The sequence below is a fragment of the Triticum aestivum genome, chromosome 4B (genome assembly GCF_018294505.1).
Source record: "Triticum aestivum cultivar Chinese Spring chromosome 4B, IWGSC CS RefSeq v2.1, whole genome shotgun sequence".
NCBI classification, from domain to species: domain Eukaryota; kingdom Viridiplantae; phylum Streptophyta; class Magnoliopsida; order Poales; family Poaceae; genus Triticum; species Triticum aestivum.
This window is the reverse complement of record NC_057804.1, coordinates 278,436,704-278,455,002: the sequence shown is the minus strand read 5'-3', so window position 1 is coordinate 278,455,002 and position 18,299 is coordinate 278,436,704.

The window sequence follows — 18,299 nt, the reverse complement described above, 5'->3', positions numbered from 1 at the left end:
GCTTATAAGCAATAGCATCAAGCCTAATAGCATAGCTATATCATCTTGGTCACTACATACATAAGCATAATTGGGATAGTAAGACGACCCATTTCTCTTCTAGGTTGGTGCACTAGCGTATCTAGCCCATTAGAGCAATCGAGCTAGCGTCTCTCTAATATCCATACAACAAGAGCATTTCCGTGGTTACACATCTTAGAGCTCAATCCTTGGTTGTGAGGATCCCGTTTATCTTCTGTGTGTGTGTTCCTAATGATATCCTTGGGTTTGATCTATTTGTCTTACTTGCCATTTGTGAATCTTCCCAACTTTGTCAACATCATGACTAACATTTGCTTGAATTATTTGTGCCACTTCCTAACCAAGCTCCTCCATCAGCTTTGGGTGATCGCATCGAACAACTCGCCACCGACCTACGACAATCGGAAGCACGGCAACGGGACTATTTGGACGCCAAGCTCTCCAAACAAATGGATGAATTCCACAACATGATCGTGAGCCGAGCAGCTTCCTCAACTTCTTCACCAATACGGCGTCACTCAAGTCGCCCCTCGTCATCATACTCGTCTTCTGATGCGAGTCCTCCTCGACACGACACCACTCAAGACCGCCAGGCACAAGAAAATCTGTTCCATGGCAATGACCTACAAGACCGAGTTTGAGCACGTGAGCAGGCGCGACGCCATGAAAGAGACGTCATGGATCAAGAACAACCACCACCGCCACATCGTCCACGTCAAGAATCTCAAGACGGCGAGGCAATTCCACAAGAGCAACAAGACCGTGAAGCTCAAGCTCAAGTGGCTCAAGACGCACTCTAAGAGTCCACTCAAGCCATCGCCCAACAAAGTCATCAAGTATGTGAACAAAAGGAAGCTCTTCGACGGGAAATACAAGAATAAGCCGCTCGCCGTGAAGAACAACAAGAAAGGAGAAACCGGGAACATATGCCTCGACCTCCTCCTCGGCAACTGGATTGAGTGATCCACGACCCTCCTCCAGACCAAGAGTGACATCAAGTGGATAGAGTGCTTGAAGATCCTCCTCATCGACAAGACCGATATGAACATCATCACTGTGATGAAGAACTCCGCTACGGCAAGCTCAAGTTCACCATGCCCAAGTTCTTCAGAAGCAACAACCAAGAGGAATATGTAACACCCCTGTGTAATGATGCTACAGTAACCCTTGGGTTTAAGTTAATATTTTTGCTAAACAAGTGTTTGATCATCATTGTCTAATACCTCTTTCAAATTCCAGTTGAATTCAATTTCAAATTGTGAGTGAAATTCAAAATTGCTCAAACATAAAAACTAAAATGTTCATCATGTGCCAAATAATCCATAACTAACATTGGTGGTGATCCAATGTTTTTGAAAAATGTTTTAAGTGTTCTAAACTACTTAAAACAATGACCTAACTGTTAAAGTAAATGCTTTTTTAATTTATAAAAATTGTAAACTTTTTCAAAAGCATCACCATCTTTTTGTGGCAGTGCACAATAATCCATTGAAATTGTTTTGGCCAGTGGCATATTTTTGCAAGGTCAATTGTGGCTAAAATAAAAAAAGGGCAAAAGCCGATGAAAAAGAAAAGAAGAAAAATAAACAAAAGAAGAGGAAAAGGGCCACAGCCCCTGGATGCCCTAGGCTTCAGACCAATCTAGCTGGCCCACCTAACCTCACCCGAGCCAGCCTGCCTCTCCAGTCGCCTTTCCTGTACAACTGACTGGAGCACGGCCGAGCGCGCCCAGCCGCACCACCTCACCAGCGACGACGACAAGGGGATAAGGCTCCGCGCCTCCCGCCTCCTTGTTACCAGCCACCACTCACCCCTGCTCCACCTCTCCCTCTCCCCACTAGATTCTCCCTCGCTCGCCCCACTCCTCCTCCTTCCCAGATCCATCGAGGTCGAGCGCATCGTCGCCATCTAGCTCCCTCCACTGCGGCCACCGACTGCCCCGAGCTTCGACGTCATGCTCTGAAGCACGGCCGTCGTCTGCCTCATCGTCCCTGACCACGCACGCGAGCTGGGAGCCACCGGAGCGCCCGCAGCACCGTCGTCTTCCTCCTCTAGACACCGGAGCTCCGCCGCCGTCTCCGCCGACCTCTGTTGCTCCTAAACTCACACGTGCCTTCCTTGGCCGTGCAGTGAGCCTCTTCCTTCCTACCTTTCCCTTCTCGTGTTGTGTAGTTTGCCGTGGCTAGATCGCCGCAAGACGAGCTTCGTCGTCCGCCATCGTTGTCGTAGCGCTCGCCTCCGAGCTCCTCCACTCGAGCCAGTAGCTCTGACGAACTCCTGGAGCGCCATAGACACCACCTTGCCTCTTCGTTTGCTCGCACGAACGCCATAGCGCCGGATCCTTCAAGCTCTGACCGCCACCGTCTGCCATGGCCATTCCGCTCCCGTCGCCCGAGATCGCCCGTGTCCGTCTGCCCTACCCGCGAGCGTCCACGCCCTCTAACGCGCGTGCTGGACCGCTCGCTGCCGCTCATGCCCCTCCCGCGTTGCTTGTGCTCGTGCCGCCGCCTCACCCGCTTCGTTCGCCGCCTCCCCGCTTGACCTCGTCATCACACCGGCCCGCCCACCGACACATCTGAGGCCACAGATGGATGCGCGGCACTGCACCCGTCCCGTAGCACCCGCCCCATGTGAAATGATCATGATTCCGACGAGGTCCGGCTGTCGGTGTCCTAGATTTGGGGTATCCAGTCCTGCCTGCCTGCGGCCCACCATGTGGCTTTGTCGACGGCCTGGTATGGCCCAGCTTCAGCGCCAACACCACGAGACCCTCGCGAGGCGGACGACTCCAAGACCCCCGAAGGAAGTGGCCTCCTCAGGAGGGCTCCTGAGGGGTGGAGAGTTCTATTCAAGTTATCTCAGGAGGCTCGGCTGACGTGAGCCGTGACGATCAAGTCTAGGCTGGCGCCAGGCAGGCGCCAGGCAGGCGCCAGGCTGGTGCAGAGCGCAGGTTTCCTCTTCGGTGCAAGGGAGGCAATCCACAGGGGCAGAGCCCCGAGGAATTAGCCAAAGTTTTCCATTCTGGTGCAACAAGACCAAGACCGCTAGGACAGCAGGACGAAGGTCATCACCAAGCCCACTGCAGCATCACGACCAGAGGCTTTTTGCAGGCGAAGACTACTTTTGTCAGGATAGACTGTACTACTTGTCCCCTTTCAAATCCCGCAGTTGTGGAATCCCTTCCTGCTCATATGTGGGAAGAGGACCAAGGCCACTATATATAGGACCTAGCCACCACCAATGGGGAGGAGAGAGATGAGAACAAGTAGAGTACCACACCAGCTCAAGAACACCTCGCCTCCTGAGGCTTGTTCATCCACTGTACTAGTTCATCCATAGCCCCTCGAGGCAATCCACCACACCACACTGGATTAGGGTATTACACCACAATGGTGGCCTGAACTAGTATAAATCTCTATGTCTTTGTGTCTCTTTGAGCTTGACACGCTAGGCCTAGGAGGATCGCGAGTAGGCAGACTGGGCAGGTTGAGATCTCCGAACTGACCCCAGATTTCGAACCTCTCAAGGGTTGCCGGATCCCTAAATCCGACATTTGGCGCGCTAGGTAGGGGTGCGTCGGATCTTCTCTTTCATCGACCAATCCTCCGCTGCTCCACTGATGCCATGGCCGACATCCCGAGAGCCCACATCAAGCACTAGGTCGTCCAGACCTCCTTGGCAGCATCCACCTGCGAAGAAGACCTTCACTATGCCCTGCTCGCGGCGTGTTCCGCCAGGGGCGGCCGACCGCGGGGGCGCGCGGCACAGCCTTCTCCACTGGCACCGCATCACAGCCACGCAGCCGCGCAATCTGCGAACTACGCTGCAGCAATTGCTCCGCACTCGCGTAGGTAACAAGCAAACATGCGGGCGGCGGTCATCGTGGCCCGAGAGCTCCTGCAGTGCATGATGCTTGAGAGCGGCTGTGATGCCTTGCTAGAACGGGTCACCGAGTTGCTGGACGTGGTATGCAGGGGGAGGCGCTGTTCTGCACCCTCCCCACATCGCAGGCGGTGGTGGGGGCGCGCACTCATCCCTGACACAACCGCGCGCCCCTCCTAAGGTCCACGGAGAGCCTCTCGACGCCGACCAGCCTCGTGGACTAGCCCGCGCCATCCCGAACATGCCCCCTCAGCGCGAGGCTGCTTCAGGCGACACCACCAGGGGCGGGCTGGAGTGACAGCCCCTGGCCAACAGGACCAGAGGATGGCAGAAGGGAGCAGGAATGTTAGGCAGCCAGGCGGCGCCCTTGGTGCGAACAGCCCGGAAGTCTACGTCCCCGTCGCGATGGATCCAAGGCACGCGCTAGGAGAGGGCCCTAGTCAATCCCCCATGCCAGGCTGGGCGCTGGACATACACGAGCCCGAGGTCTCCTTCGAACCATCACCAAGCCCTGCCGACGTCCCCAACAATGGCAGCCTCTGGGTACAGTTAACATCGCAGGGGCACGCTTACACTGACCATGGATCGTAGGTGAACCAAGACGCGGCGACCACCAGGACCCTCAGGACGGCAGACCCCCCTCAGGAGCGTGAAGGACATTGGGAGCAATGCGGGGGAAGCCCAGCGGCGGGGCCTTCCTCGCGCTGCGTGGAGCAGGATCCAGCCTGGAGGTAGGTTACCTGCCGGGGAAGGCGCCGGCGACCCCTTCTCCTCGGCGGGGGGCCTACGGTCGCTGAGGACGCCACCAGCATCCCCTTGGCCCCTTGGTCTTGTCCTGGTTTCTAGACTCCCCAGCGGTGGTCAGGGGTGGCGCACGGTAGGGTCCTCATCGGGCGATGTGAAGCAAGGCCCCGGCCTGTGAAGGTCTCCGCTCGTGACACTCTCACATAATAATGAGTGGGGTCGTACACGCCCCGGAGTCTCCTGAGTGCCGCCCTGGGGCCTCACGGGGGCTCCCACCCACGTCCTAGTGGAAGCACCATGCTCTCCACTGGCCATCGACACTGTCCCCAATGACTATGCCCAGCCAGTGGAAGCACTTAGCTCCGCGCTGGTGAGAAGACTGAAGACTGAAGAATGAATACTAGCTAGGCGCCGGACGTGGCCGTCTGCTTTTTCGCCTCCTTTTTGTATTTGCTTGCTGACTTTTTGCAGCAGTTTGTCTTTTGTGCATTTATAAAAAACAAGGGGAGTTTTCTCGTTTCGTGTCGCTCTCTTGCTTTCAGCTCTTGCCTTCTTTGTGGAAACTCGTGATCGCTACCCTGCCCTCGAGCGCCTCGCGAGCGGGGGCTGGGTACGCTGTATGCACTGGTACCGATCGCTCCCCCTGGGGGACTCGAAGGTGCGGCCGCCCCGTGCGCTCACCTCGTCACAGTCTAGCAGTTGGCTCCTCACGAGGCACTCCACGGCAGGTCAGCAGGCCCCTCGAGACGCACAGGGCCTCGCGAGCCCGCAGCAGGCTCACCTCAGGAGAAGGGGCCCAGCCGCGACGCCAGGCCCCACACAAGACCCCTGAAACCCAAGATAAGTCATAAACAACTACCTTGCTCAGCGGCTCATATCCCTACGGGGACCCGCTCCGGCTGTCACTTCAAAAGCATCTAGCGATCTTACACATCATAAGGGGCACCCCCTTTTCAAAATGCTCTCACAAGAATATGTTTGAGTTTTCGTTATACAGGTTAAAGCAAAAGAAACACGGGCCTAGCTGGACGCGCCTTATTCGTCACTCCCATCCACACTGCTTGTGTTGAAGCTGTCATCCTCCTCGTCATCACCACCCGCGCCAGCTCATTTGGCCGCGAGCACGGCAGTGTCGTCCTTAGGAGTCAACTCCTTCACCAAAGCATCCACATGACCATCCACCCAATTGGCAAGCTTGTCTTGGGTCGCAGCAGGCACGGGGGCTAGCACAGTGCCGAACTCGAAGTGGGAGTCAAGGTTCAGGAGGTTGCTGAAGATGTGAGAGAGCATGCGCCCAAGGAGGCCCCGACTCCTCTCCTCAACAAGCTGGCGAGCTTTTGCGGCCTAATCCTCCAGGCAGGTCTCGATATCAGTAAAGAAGCAGAGATGGCTGGCGTAGTCGTTGTCATGCGGGTGAGGAGCGCTCTCATCACAAACGGCACCCAAGGCGTTGTTGGCTCTGATGCGCAGACCTTGGACCATGGAGCCGTGCTCGCGCTCCAGTGTCAAGCGGCAGCACTTTTCACTCAAAGCCTTCTCCAGGAGGGAGGCGGTGTCTTCGGCTTGCTTCCGGAGAGAGGATATCTCGGTGCGGGCAGAATCCAGGACAGATTCGGAGGAAGCCAGGGCCCTCCGGGCAGCGCTCCCATGCTGCTCCACAGCCTGCAGCTCAGTCTTCTGGACGGAGGTCCGACCCTCAAGCTCAGCCTGAAGCAGCTCCAATTCTAGGCGATGCCTTCCATCCAGCTCAGCACGTGCCTTTGCCACCCTCTTCTCCACCTCTACCTGGACCTAAGCTTCTCGGGCGGCCACAGCGTCCTCGGCCACGGCGGCCTGTCGCTCCCTCACCTCCAGCCTCTCCAGCGCCAAACTGTGTTCCACGGCCTCCAGCATCAGGCCCTCATGGCGCCTCAAGAGCTCCGCCTCGTCAAGGGCCACCTCACTTGGAGAGGAGGCCAGCAGGGCACGGCGCTCCTCGACTTCGTGTAGCAGGGCCGCATTTGAAGACAGAAGATCTCGCTCCCGCTCCTCAGCCGCCTCGCGACGGCGGTTGGCTACCTCGGCCTCTTCCATGGAGCGGGCGCAAGCTTCACGAGAAGCCGCAAGTGAGGCTACCGCGTGCGCTTCAGCTTCGTCACGCCGAAGCTTCCCAAGGTTGATGGCCACCTTCAGCCGCTGCCACTCATCCTCCAAGTGGCGGTTCTCTACCTCAAGCCTGGTGTCGATGTTGTCAAGCTCCCCGCCAAGATGGACCATAGCACGCATCGCTTCACCGAAAAGCCCGAAGCGCACCGCGCTATGCCCGCGAGAAAACGCGAGCTCATTGCCAAGATCTTCGCCGGCTCCAGAAGTCGCCCGGGAGGCGCTAGGCGCTCTGCCAGTCGCCAGCCGGTGGCTGGCTGGCATAGCCCCATAGCTTGAAGACGAAGGCTGCCCAGAGGGCACCCCCCAGTTGGCAGTGACAAGAGGAAGGATCACTGGCGCACCCCTTGCCTCGCGGGCAGAGTCACGGGGAGAGAACATGGGGCCCGGCTCCGAGGCACCCTCGGAGCGCCATGTTGGATGGAGTTGGTCCGACGCCCTGCGCGGGCTCGAGGCGCTGGGGGCTGCGCGCATGTGCCAAGCTGGAGTCCTTGGGGGTGCCTGCCCCCCGAGGTTTCACCTTTGTGAAGACCCTGCAAAACCCCAGCCATGAGAAGACGCGGATCGCTTGGGGGTCAAGAGCAAAGGTACTTACTCATCGGCGGCCACATATCTCCTCGGCTTCAGTGGCCGACGGGTGCCATCATCGCGGCACGGGGACCTCTTCCTCTTTAGGAGCGACTCAAGGCACAGGCGGCGCCGACCCGGTCCCGATGGGTGATCCTGTGGAGGGGGAGCGCTCAACGTAGTATCTGGAGCAGGGGTCCCAAGGGCAGGCGCACCCGGCGAGACTTTCTGGCTCACGGCTCCGGGGCCATTGGTGGGCTCCTCATTGTCAGCAGCCGCTCTGGAACCTCAGTCCCAGGCGTCAGAAGCCCCTGTCTCCAGAGCCTGGGGTTGCACAGGTTCTGCGGCGGCTCCTTCCTGGGCCCCAGAAGCCTCAGGCTCCTGAGCCTCTAATGAGGCCGGGCCGCCAGAGGAGCTCTTGACAGTTGATGGAGGCGTGCGCCCCCCTGCCTCCACACTCGGGGCACACGCGACAGGGTCGATCAGGAGAGGAGCCACGAAGACGGGATTCTCACGGGGCCCTCAATGCCCTCGGGAAGCAACCCCCACTCATTGATCAGACGCATCTGCCCCGCGAAGAGCTCCTTGTTCGAGCATAGATAGAGAAGGCAGCCACCCCCCGGAAGGTCAGCAGGCTTGGGCTCGCCAGTTAGGAGCTTGAGCACCACGCTCAAGGTATCAGTAGCAAGCACCGGCTTCTGCAGCCTCATCGGATCTCCGGTGCCTGTGAAGTCCCACATCGGGCGAGAATGGCGCTGGAGGGGAGCAATGCGCTGCTTCAAGAATTCCTTCACCACCATTGGCGCCGTCACCTCCAGTTCCTGGAGCCTCGCCGACCTCTTCCAAACAAAAGCAAGATGCTGGTTGGTGAGCTTCTCATGGCACCAGGCGGAGCTTGGCGAAGCCGGCGACACAGGAATCGTGAGCAGGGGGCTGAATGCGCGGGCGTCCATCAAGAGCCACTTCTTTCGAAATCCCTTTGCGACAGGAGAAAGCTCAAAATCGATCCCCGAGCCAGCGGTCGCGGCCACGGCTTCGAAGGTCGTGCACCCAGAGCGTTGGCGGGCGTCCACCAACCGGAGTAGGAAGAAATGGCGAAACAAGGCCACGGAGGGGGTGATGCCCACCATGGCCTAATAGAGGAAGGCGAAGACGGCGAGGAGGATGACGAAGCGAGGGTCTAGATGCAGCAGATGGATCTGGTAAAGCGACATTACGGCATTGAAGAAAGGGGAGAAGGGAGGAATCAACCTAGCAAGGAGAGCATGGAGATGGATGGGAATCTCAGTGGCACTCATCTCTCTGGTTCGCCAAGACGCAGGGCAGACAGCCATCGCCCTCCCCTGATTGGAATCGGCAGCGAGCGCATGGCAAACCTTGTCTAGCCCATCCTTATTGATCACCGTCGACTGCTCAAGGGCTGGCTCCAGGGCCGGCGGAGGACCGGCCGCTGCGAGTGACTTCCCCTTCTTCTTCCTCAGCTTGGGAGCCATGGCGAATACCAATAAAGGGCAAGGCGCCGGCACCAGATCTATGGACGAGGCAGCAAGATTGGGAAGGAGGAAACAAGATCCGGGCATGGTACACTGCGAAGGTTGAGTCGCACTAACAACGGACGGCTGCTGGGTCTACCGAATATTAAGGCGGCATGGGGAAGTGGAGACGCCCATGTCCCATCAACCACCACGTGTCTTCAGGTCTGCAGGCTAATAGGGCTCGCGGCGCTCTGCCCTTGCCTCTTGGCTTCACCTGGAAGCTGAGTCCGAGTGTGCCTTGGGCCTGGGGACTACTGTCAGCGTCCTGGATTTGGGGGTATCCAGTTCTGCCTGCCTGCGGCCCACCACGTGGCTTTGTCGACGGCCTGGTATGGCCAAGCTTCAGCGCCAACACCACGAGACCCTCGCTAGGGGCCAAGCCTCGCGAGGCAGACGATTCTAAGACCCCCGAAGGAAGTGGCCTCCTCGGGAGGGCTCCTGAGGGGGGAGAGTTCTATGCAAGTTATCTTAGGAGGGTCGGCTGACGTGAGCCATGACGATCAAGGCCAGGTGGGTGCAGAGCGCAGGTTTCCTCTTCGGTACAAGGGAGGCAAGCCATAGGCGTGGAGCCCCGAGGAATTGGCCAAAGGTTTCCATTCTGGTGCAACAAGACCAAGACCGCCAGGACGGCAGGACGGAGGTCAACACCGAGCCCACTGCAGCGTCACGACCAGAGGCTTTTCACAGGCGAAGACTACTTTTGTCAGGATAGATAGTACTACTTGTCCCCTTTCAAATCCCGTCGTTGTGGAATCCCTTCCCGCTCATATTTGGGAAGATGACCAAGGCCACTATATATAGGACCTAGCCACCACCATAGGGGAGGAGAGAGATGAGAACAAGTAGAGTACCACACCAGCTCAAAAACACCTCACCTCCTGAGGCTTGTTCATCCACTGTACTAGTTCATCCATAGCCCCTCGAGACAATCCACCACACCACACTGGATTAGGGTATTACACCACAACGGTGGCCCGAACCAATATAAATCTCTGTGTCTTTGTGTCTCTTTGAGCTCGACGCGCTAGGCCTAGGAGGATCGCGAGTAGGCAGGCTAGGGAGGTTGAGATCTCCGCACGCACCCCAGAGTTTGAACCTCTCGAGTGTTGCCGGATCCCTAAATCCAACACTAGCGCCCCTCCGCCGCGGGAACACTCACCGGGGCTCTCCAACCACCGGGACGACGTGGTGCCCACGTGGCCGCGTCAGGGTCACACGCAACTGGGTCCCCTGGGCCCAGTTGACCAGTTGGTTGGGTCAACTGTGCTGACTGCGCACGGTTGACCCTAACAAGTGGGCCCCCTCTGTTAATTAGTCTAAATATGTTTTTATAAAATAACTTAATTAGTTAGACTAAATAGCCACTGACATGTAGGGCCCATTCCCTAATTAACTCCAGTTTAGTTTAATTTAGATTATGTTAACCTACTGTGAATGACAGTTGGGTCCCATTGGTCAGATTTGAGCTGGACTAGCTGAGTTTGACTGCTGACCTCACTCTGACCTCCTGCCGATGTCATTATTCCTTTTTTGTTGATTTTAGTAATTAAAGTAATTCCAGAAATGTTTAAAACTTTGAAATTTAATAGAAATTAAATCGTAACTTGGATGAAAATGTTTTCTACGCGATCCGTTCATCTGTCACATGTCCCTATCATGTTGAACATGGAATTGTTCCCTCTCTTCCGTCTGTGCGGAATCAGTCTAACGTCGGGAAATCATCCTCGGATGTTTTCCCCCTCCATCTATAACATGTAGTACTACATTAGGTCGACCCTAGTTCTGCACATCGTCTTGTCATGCTTAGTGATGCATCTGCTTACTTATATTTACTGTTTCTTCCCCCTCTTCTCTCTGGTAGACCCCGAGACCGATGTTACCCCTGTGATTGACCACGTCACCAATGACCCTTCTTCCTTTGCAGCTGAGCATCCAGGCAAGCAAAACCCACTTGTTCATTCCGATACCGACAATTTCTTTCCCTCTCATGCTTGCATTAGAACTGCTACTGCTTTTGTATGATCCTATTCTGATGCATAGCATGTTCTTGTTACCTGCTTTAATACCTTACCTCCTTATCCTAAACTGCTTAGTATAGGCTGGTTAGAGACCCATCACAGACCCCATGTTGACCCAAATGCCCCGCTGGATTATCAGAAGACCCGATCAACAGGATTGAAGACCAGGCGCCAGCACTGCACAACACTCCCCTTAGTTGTACGACACCGTATCATTACTATCGAGTGTCGAGGGTGATACCTCATTAGCACTTCTGATGCTAACTCTATAGAGTAGCTACCCGGTCGTGGTCATCGAGGGTGATTCCTCCTTTTCCACTTCCGATAACGATGCTGTCGTGCAACACCTCAAGTGTGAACCTCGAGGGTGATTTCCTCTTACGTTCGCCTTGATGTTTACATCAGGTGGAAATCCAACAAGGGTGATGCCTCGGGTTCCTTCTTGATGTGGTAGCCACACGGATTGCCTTTACATTACTATTGTTACTGATTAAAGTGGATAAAGATGGGTCAACCCTGAGGGGTACCCGCGCGAGCATCTGATTCGAGTGATGTAGAGACGGGTTGACCTGGAGGGTGCCCGCGAGATAAGTATGTGGCATGGCTGGGCATTCTTAGCCCTTGCCGCAAGTCCACGTGATGGGGCGATGGGGTCACATTGATCATGAGTCTCTGCTCGTTACCGCGCGCTCCTAATTCACTAACGGTTTGGATATTTGATCTGAGTGGGCCTCTGGCCTGATAGCAGTAACCATCACGTGGGAATAGGTACTCTACATCATATACATCAGCTGAAGCTTAATAGACATCAACGACTGAGCGGCACGCGCCGGGTTGGACTGGAACGCCTCGCCTTGTATAAGGTGGGCTAGGTCTACTCACCGGCTGCCCACGCAACATGCAGGAGTTCCCTGGGCGATGGTCCAAGACCCCTGGGGGCATAGGTTTAGTCCGACGTGCTGACCTCTCTATTAGGCCTAAGTCGGCTTGCAGCGTATCATTTGGCCGAGGCCGGGCATGACCCAGAAAAGTGTGTCCGGCCGGAGTTAATCGAGTGTGGTGGGTAAGTTGGTGCACCCCTGCAGGGAAGAACTAATCTATGCATAGCCGGATCCTCGATAACGGACACTCAGATTGTATCCCGATCGATACAACTAGAACTAGATACTGAATGCTGAGGCATGAATGGATATGTGGCTTCGAGATTGCTTTCCTGCAGGGAGTCGGGGAAGGATCTCTGGGCGTTATTTCTACAACATGTTTGTTAAATATAAATTGCTATTCTATACTCTTCTGATTGTTGCAAGATGCTTGGAGCTACTTGAAGATGCTAGTCTTCAATAGGCCAGGATTTCCCCCGTTCTCTTCTGGCATTCTGCAGTTTAGTCCACGGATACTACCCATTTTATTGATACTGATGCATATGTAGTGTAGATCCTTGCTTGCGAGTACTTTGGATGAGTACTCATGGTTGCTTTGCTCCCCTTTTTCCACCTCTTTCCATTCTTCTCAGATGCTACAACCAGATGGTCGAGCCCAGGATCCAGACGCCACCTTCGACGACGACTGCTACTGCACTATGGGTGCCTACTACTAAGTGGAGGCCACCGACGACTAGGAGTAGTTAGGAGGCTGCCAGACAGGAGGCCTTGCCTTTTTTATCGATGTTGCTTTTGCGCTAGCCTTCTTAAGGCAATCTTGTTTAACTCATGTCCGTACTCAGATATTGTTCCTTCTACTAACTCATTTGTATTCGAGCTTATGTATTCGAGCCATCGAGGCCCCTGGCTTGTAATATAAAGCTTGTATTATTTTAATTTGTGTCTAGAGTTGTGTTGTGATATCTTCCCGTGAGTCCCTAATCCTAATCGTACGCATTTGCGTGTATGATTAGTGTACGATTGAATCAGGGGCATCACAAGTTGGTACCAGAGCCGACTGCCTGTAGGTAGCCCCCTTTCCAACTCCTTGGCCAAAGTTGAGTCTAGTCACTACAAAACTTTTACTAACATGGCTATGTGTGTCTTACAGGCCCACGTCGTCATTGGATGGTATTAGGATCTTTTACTCCTCGTCTATACTCTGGGACTCTGAACTCTCTTCTACTCGGGTTAAACGAATTTACTAACTCTAACATTAGGATCCCATGACCACATCCACCCCAAAGTTGGATAAGCCATAGTTATTCCTTAGAATAGTATCTTGAATAGTACACACATTGCCGTGTTGAATACTATGTGGTATCCATCGTACCTCTTTCCATATGCATGTTTCATCATGAATGATCCTTTGTCTTTACAAATGCTCGATGATGAACTACCACTATTACATGTTAGCAGGATGGTTAGACCCGCTGGTCGTGGCCGTGGTGCCAATGATCCACCACCGCCCGAATTCTTGGCCGGAATGATACAACAGTTTGAGATGAACCGCCAGTTCATGGAAGGAATGATGACTCAGTTTCCTAGTCCAAATACGAACCAACAGTCAGCCCCAGTAACTCTGCAGGATTTCATGCGCCTCAATCCAACTATCTACTGCAGCTCAACTCGGCCCCTTGATGCTGATGACTGGCTCCACGACATCACGTATGAAATGGAGTCTGCTAGTGTTTCCCCTGCTAGCTATGTCACCTTCGCATCCTTCTTCCTCAAGGGCCCCACTGCTCAATGGTGGGACAGCCACAAGCGTACCCTACCTACTGGAACGATCATCACTTGGTCGGATTTCCAAGCTGCCTTCCGTACTCACTTCATTCCTCGGGGAATCATGGATAGGAAGAAGCGCGAGTTCCGTAACATCACCCAAGGCAGCAAGACTGTAGATTCTTATCAGCGGCACTTTCTGTACTTGTCACATTATGCTAAAGAAGACATTGCAACTGATGCTCGTAGGCAAGAAAAGTTCCATAATGGACTTCACCCTGATATCAAGCTAGGTGTGCTCGTTCATGACTTTGCCGACTTCACCACCTTGGTGAACAAGGCTATTCAGATTGAGACTGGTCTTCAGGAACACCAGGGATCCCTCAGGCGCAGCCGTAACACTGGCTCATCTTTGGGCCCGTCAGCGCAGAAGCGTCGGATATGGATTGCCCACAACATGTATCGTCCAACTGCACCTGCACCAAGACAGTCCTATACTGCACCTCGTCTGCCTCCTTCACCGGAGAGGCAGCCTCTTCGAGCTCCACCACCCTGAGCTCCTACTCCCAAGTCCAATGATGATTTGTGCTTCAGATGTGGTTGTCCAGGTCACCTTGCCAAAGAGTGTAATCAAAAACAAAACTAGCTGGCTCTGCCTTCAACTGGCCGTAACAACCAGCCCCGCAACGGCAATGCCAGACCTTATGGTCATGGTCAACCTAATCATGTTGATCTGAATGAAGATCAAAACCAACCTGCTACTGTGATGGGTACTCTTCTCGTTAATTCAGTATCGGCTTCTGTTTTATTCGATTCAGGAGCATTTCATTCATTCATGTCGGAAAATTTGGCATACTCACACGACATTCGATGCGAGCCCATGAACACTTTGATAGTGGTACGCACCCCTGCGGGCCAGTGTCGAACCACCATGATTTGTCGCGACGTCCCCGTTTAAATTGAAGGGCTAGAATTCCATGTTTCTCCCATTATTCTGGAGTCTTCCAATATTGATCTCATTCTGGGAATGGAATGGTTGAAAGCACATACTGCCTCTGTTGTTTGCGCCATCAAAGTCGTTCATCTCCTACATCCTTCCAATAATATAGTATGCTACCATGCTCAGATTGTTCAAAACGCTGAAGCACGGCTTTATGCCTTGAATGCGTTGAACGCAACACCTCTTGAGTGAATTGAAAATATTCCAGTCGTTTGCGGCTTCCTAGACGTTTTTCCAGAAGAATTTCCAGGAATACCCCCTGCTCGGGCTGTCGAGTTCGTCATCGATTTGAAACCAGGCACCGTTCCTATCGCCAAACGACCCTACAAGATGCCACCTCATGAACTCCTTGAGCTTAAGGAGGAAATCGACAAATCTCTTTGCAGTGCTTTCATTCATCCAAGTTCCTCTGCTTGGGGAGCACCTTCTCTTTTTGTGAAGAAGAAGGATGGAACGAATCGTTTGGTCCAAGACTACCGTCTGATACGTCTCCAACGTATCTATAATCTTTTATTGTTCCATGCTATTATATTACCTGTTTTGGATGTTTAATGGGCTTTACTATACACTTTTATATTATTTTTGGGACTAACCTATTAACCGAAGGGCCAGCCCAAATTGTTGTTTTCTTGCCTATTTTAGTGTTTCGATGAAAAGGAATATCAAACAGAGTCCAAGTGGAATGAAATCTTCGGGAGAGTTATTTTTGGAACAAACGCAATCCAGGAGACTTGGAGTAGACGTCACGGAAGCTTTGAGGAAGCCACGAGGGTCCAAGGCGCGCCCTACCCCCTTGGCGTGCCCCCCACCCTCGTGGCCTCCTCGTGGCTCCCCTGACCGACTTCTTTCGCCTATATATATCCATATACCCCAAAAACAGCCAGGAGCACAATAGATCGGGAGTTCTGCCACCGCAAACCTCTGTAGCCACCAAAAACCAATCGGGACCCTGGTCCGGCACCCTGTCGGAGGGGTAATCCATCACCGGTGGCCATCTTCATCATCCCGGCGCTCTCCATGACGAGGAGGGAGTAGTTCACCCTCGGGGCTGAAGGTATGTGCCAGTACCTATGTGTTTGATCTCTCTCTCTCTCTCCCTCTCTCTTTCGTGTTCTTGAGGTGATATTATCTTGATGTATCGCGAGCTTTGCTATTATAGTTGGATCTTATGATGTTTCTCCCCCTCTACTCTCTTGTGATGAATTGAGTTTTCCCCTTAAATTACCTTGTCGGATTGAGTACTTAAGTATTTGAGAACACTTGATGTACACCCTGCCGTGCTTATCTGTGGTGACAATGGGATATTCACGTGATCTACTTGATGTATGTTTTGGTGATCAACTTGCGGGTTCAGTGAACTTATGCATAGGGGTTGGCACACATTTTCGTCTTGACTCTCCGGTAGAAACTTTGGGGCACTCTTTGAAGTAGTTTGTGTTGGTTGAATAGATGAATCTGAGATTGTGTGATGCATATCGTATAATCATGCCCACGGATACTTGAGGTGACATTGGAGTATCTAGGTGACATTAGGGTTTTGGTTGATTTGTGTCTTATGGTGTTATTCTAGTATGAACTCTATGATAGATCGAACGGAAAGAATAGCTTCATGTTATTTTACTACGAACTCTTGAATAGGTCGATCAGAAAGGATAACTTTGAGGTGGTTTCGTACCCTACAATAATCTCTTCATTTGTTCTTCGCTATTAGTGACTTTGGAGTGACTCTTTGTTGCATGTTGAGGGATAGTTATATGATCCAAGTATGTTATTATTTTTGAGAGAACTTGCACTTGTGAAAGTATGAACCCTAGGCCTTGTTTCCTAGCATTGCAATACCGTTTGTGCTCACTTTTATCATTAGTTACCTTGCTCTTTTTATAATTTCAGATTACAAAAACCTATATCTACCATCCATATTGCACTTGTATCACCATATCTTTGCCGAACTAGTGCACCTATACAATTTACCATTGTATTGGGTGTGTTGGGTACACAAGAGACACTTTGTTACTTGGTTGCAGGGTTGTTTGAAGAAACCATCTTAATCCTACGCCTCCCACGGATTGATAAACCTTAGGTCATCCACTTGAGGGAAATTTTCTACTGTCCTACAAACCTCTACATACTTGGAGGCCCAAATATGTCTACAAGAAGAAGGTTGTGTAGTAGACATCAAGCCCTTTTCTGGCGTCGTTGCCGGGGAGGTGAATGCTTGAAGGTATATCTTTAGATCTTGCAATCGAATCTTTTAGTTTCTTGTTTTATCATTAGTTTAGTTTATAAAAGAAAACTACAAAAAATGGATTTTATTTTGCCTCATACGCTTCATCTTTTTAATATCTTTCGTGAGAATGATGGAAAGGAGAATTGTGCTCAAGTGCTAGAAGAAGAAGTCTATAAAATGTTTGGCACTAAATATTTGAATGATGATCATGATTGCAATTTTTCTAGTATGAACTCTTTGAATATCCATAGTACTAATGATGATTGCACTAATCATGATGAAAATGCTCTTCTAAGCATGTCAACTTTTGTGGAGTGCACAGAGTTTGCAAGTACACACCAAATAGGGAAGATAGATTTTGAAAGAGGCATAAGTATTTAGAAACTAAATGGTTGCAAGAGAGACTAGAAGTTTGTGCTGAAAATTTAAAATTTCTTTGACATCCTTGTGAACTTTGCAACGAACGTGATCATTTAAATACCCAATGCAAATTGTTTCATGATCGAATCGTGTCCAAAAATTGTGATGACTTGATTTCCCTTGCACATTATAATGAACTTAGTTTGCTTATGGGTTATGAAGAAATGAAACATTTAACTAAGGATCTCCCAGAGTTTGTCCGTGATAAAGTTCTTGATTTTGATCTAGAAGAAATTTTTATGTATTTGTCGGTGTTCTGGGAACGGGGGTACCCAGACTTGCCTGCCTGCGGCCCGCAGCGTGGCTCAAGGAGTGGCCAAGCCTCACGGGGCGGATGACAGGAGGCTTCCTCAGGCACAACCTCATCAGGCTGGCTCGCGAAGAGGCGGAGAGATAAAGGCAGGGTACCTCACGAGGTGCTCGTGACGCAAGCCATGACGTCCAAGGCCAAGCGGGCGCCAGGCGGGCGCCGACCTGCGCAGAGTCCTTGTTTCCTCTTTGGTGCAAAGGGGGCAAACGCAAGCGAGGGTATCAAGCAAAGGCAACCATTTCGGTGCAACAAGATCAAGACCAGCAGGGCGGCAGAATGGAGGTCATTGTGGAGCCCAAGCCGGCGTCATCGTTAGGGTCTTTGGCAGGCGAGGACCAACTTTAGTCAGGATAAGTGTACTAGATGTTCCCCTTCAAAATGGCCAATTGTTGGCGCCCTTCCCGCTCAATATTTGGGAAGAGGCCCGGGGCCTTCGCCTATAAATAGGACTAGCCACCTACATGGTAGGGGGATCTGCATCGGTAGACGGAAGAGCCTAGAGGCATCTGATACAGAGAGAGAGAGAGAGAGAGAGGCGACTGAACTCCCCTAGCAGTTCATCGCCCCAGCCAAGAACAAACCCTCGCGAGGTTGTTCTTCCATTGTACTGTTCCTCATCAGCCCCTGAGGCAATCCGCACACCACAAACTGGAGTAGGGTATTACACCACAATGGTGGCCTGAACCAGTATAAATCTTGTGTCCCTTGTGTTGTACTTCGTGTAGTTTTAGATCCTTGCGAGGCGGCGAGACATGGGTAGGCAGGAGGTGTGATCTCCGCGTGCACCC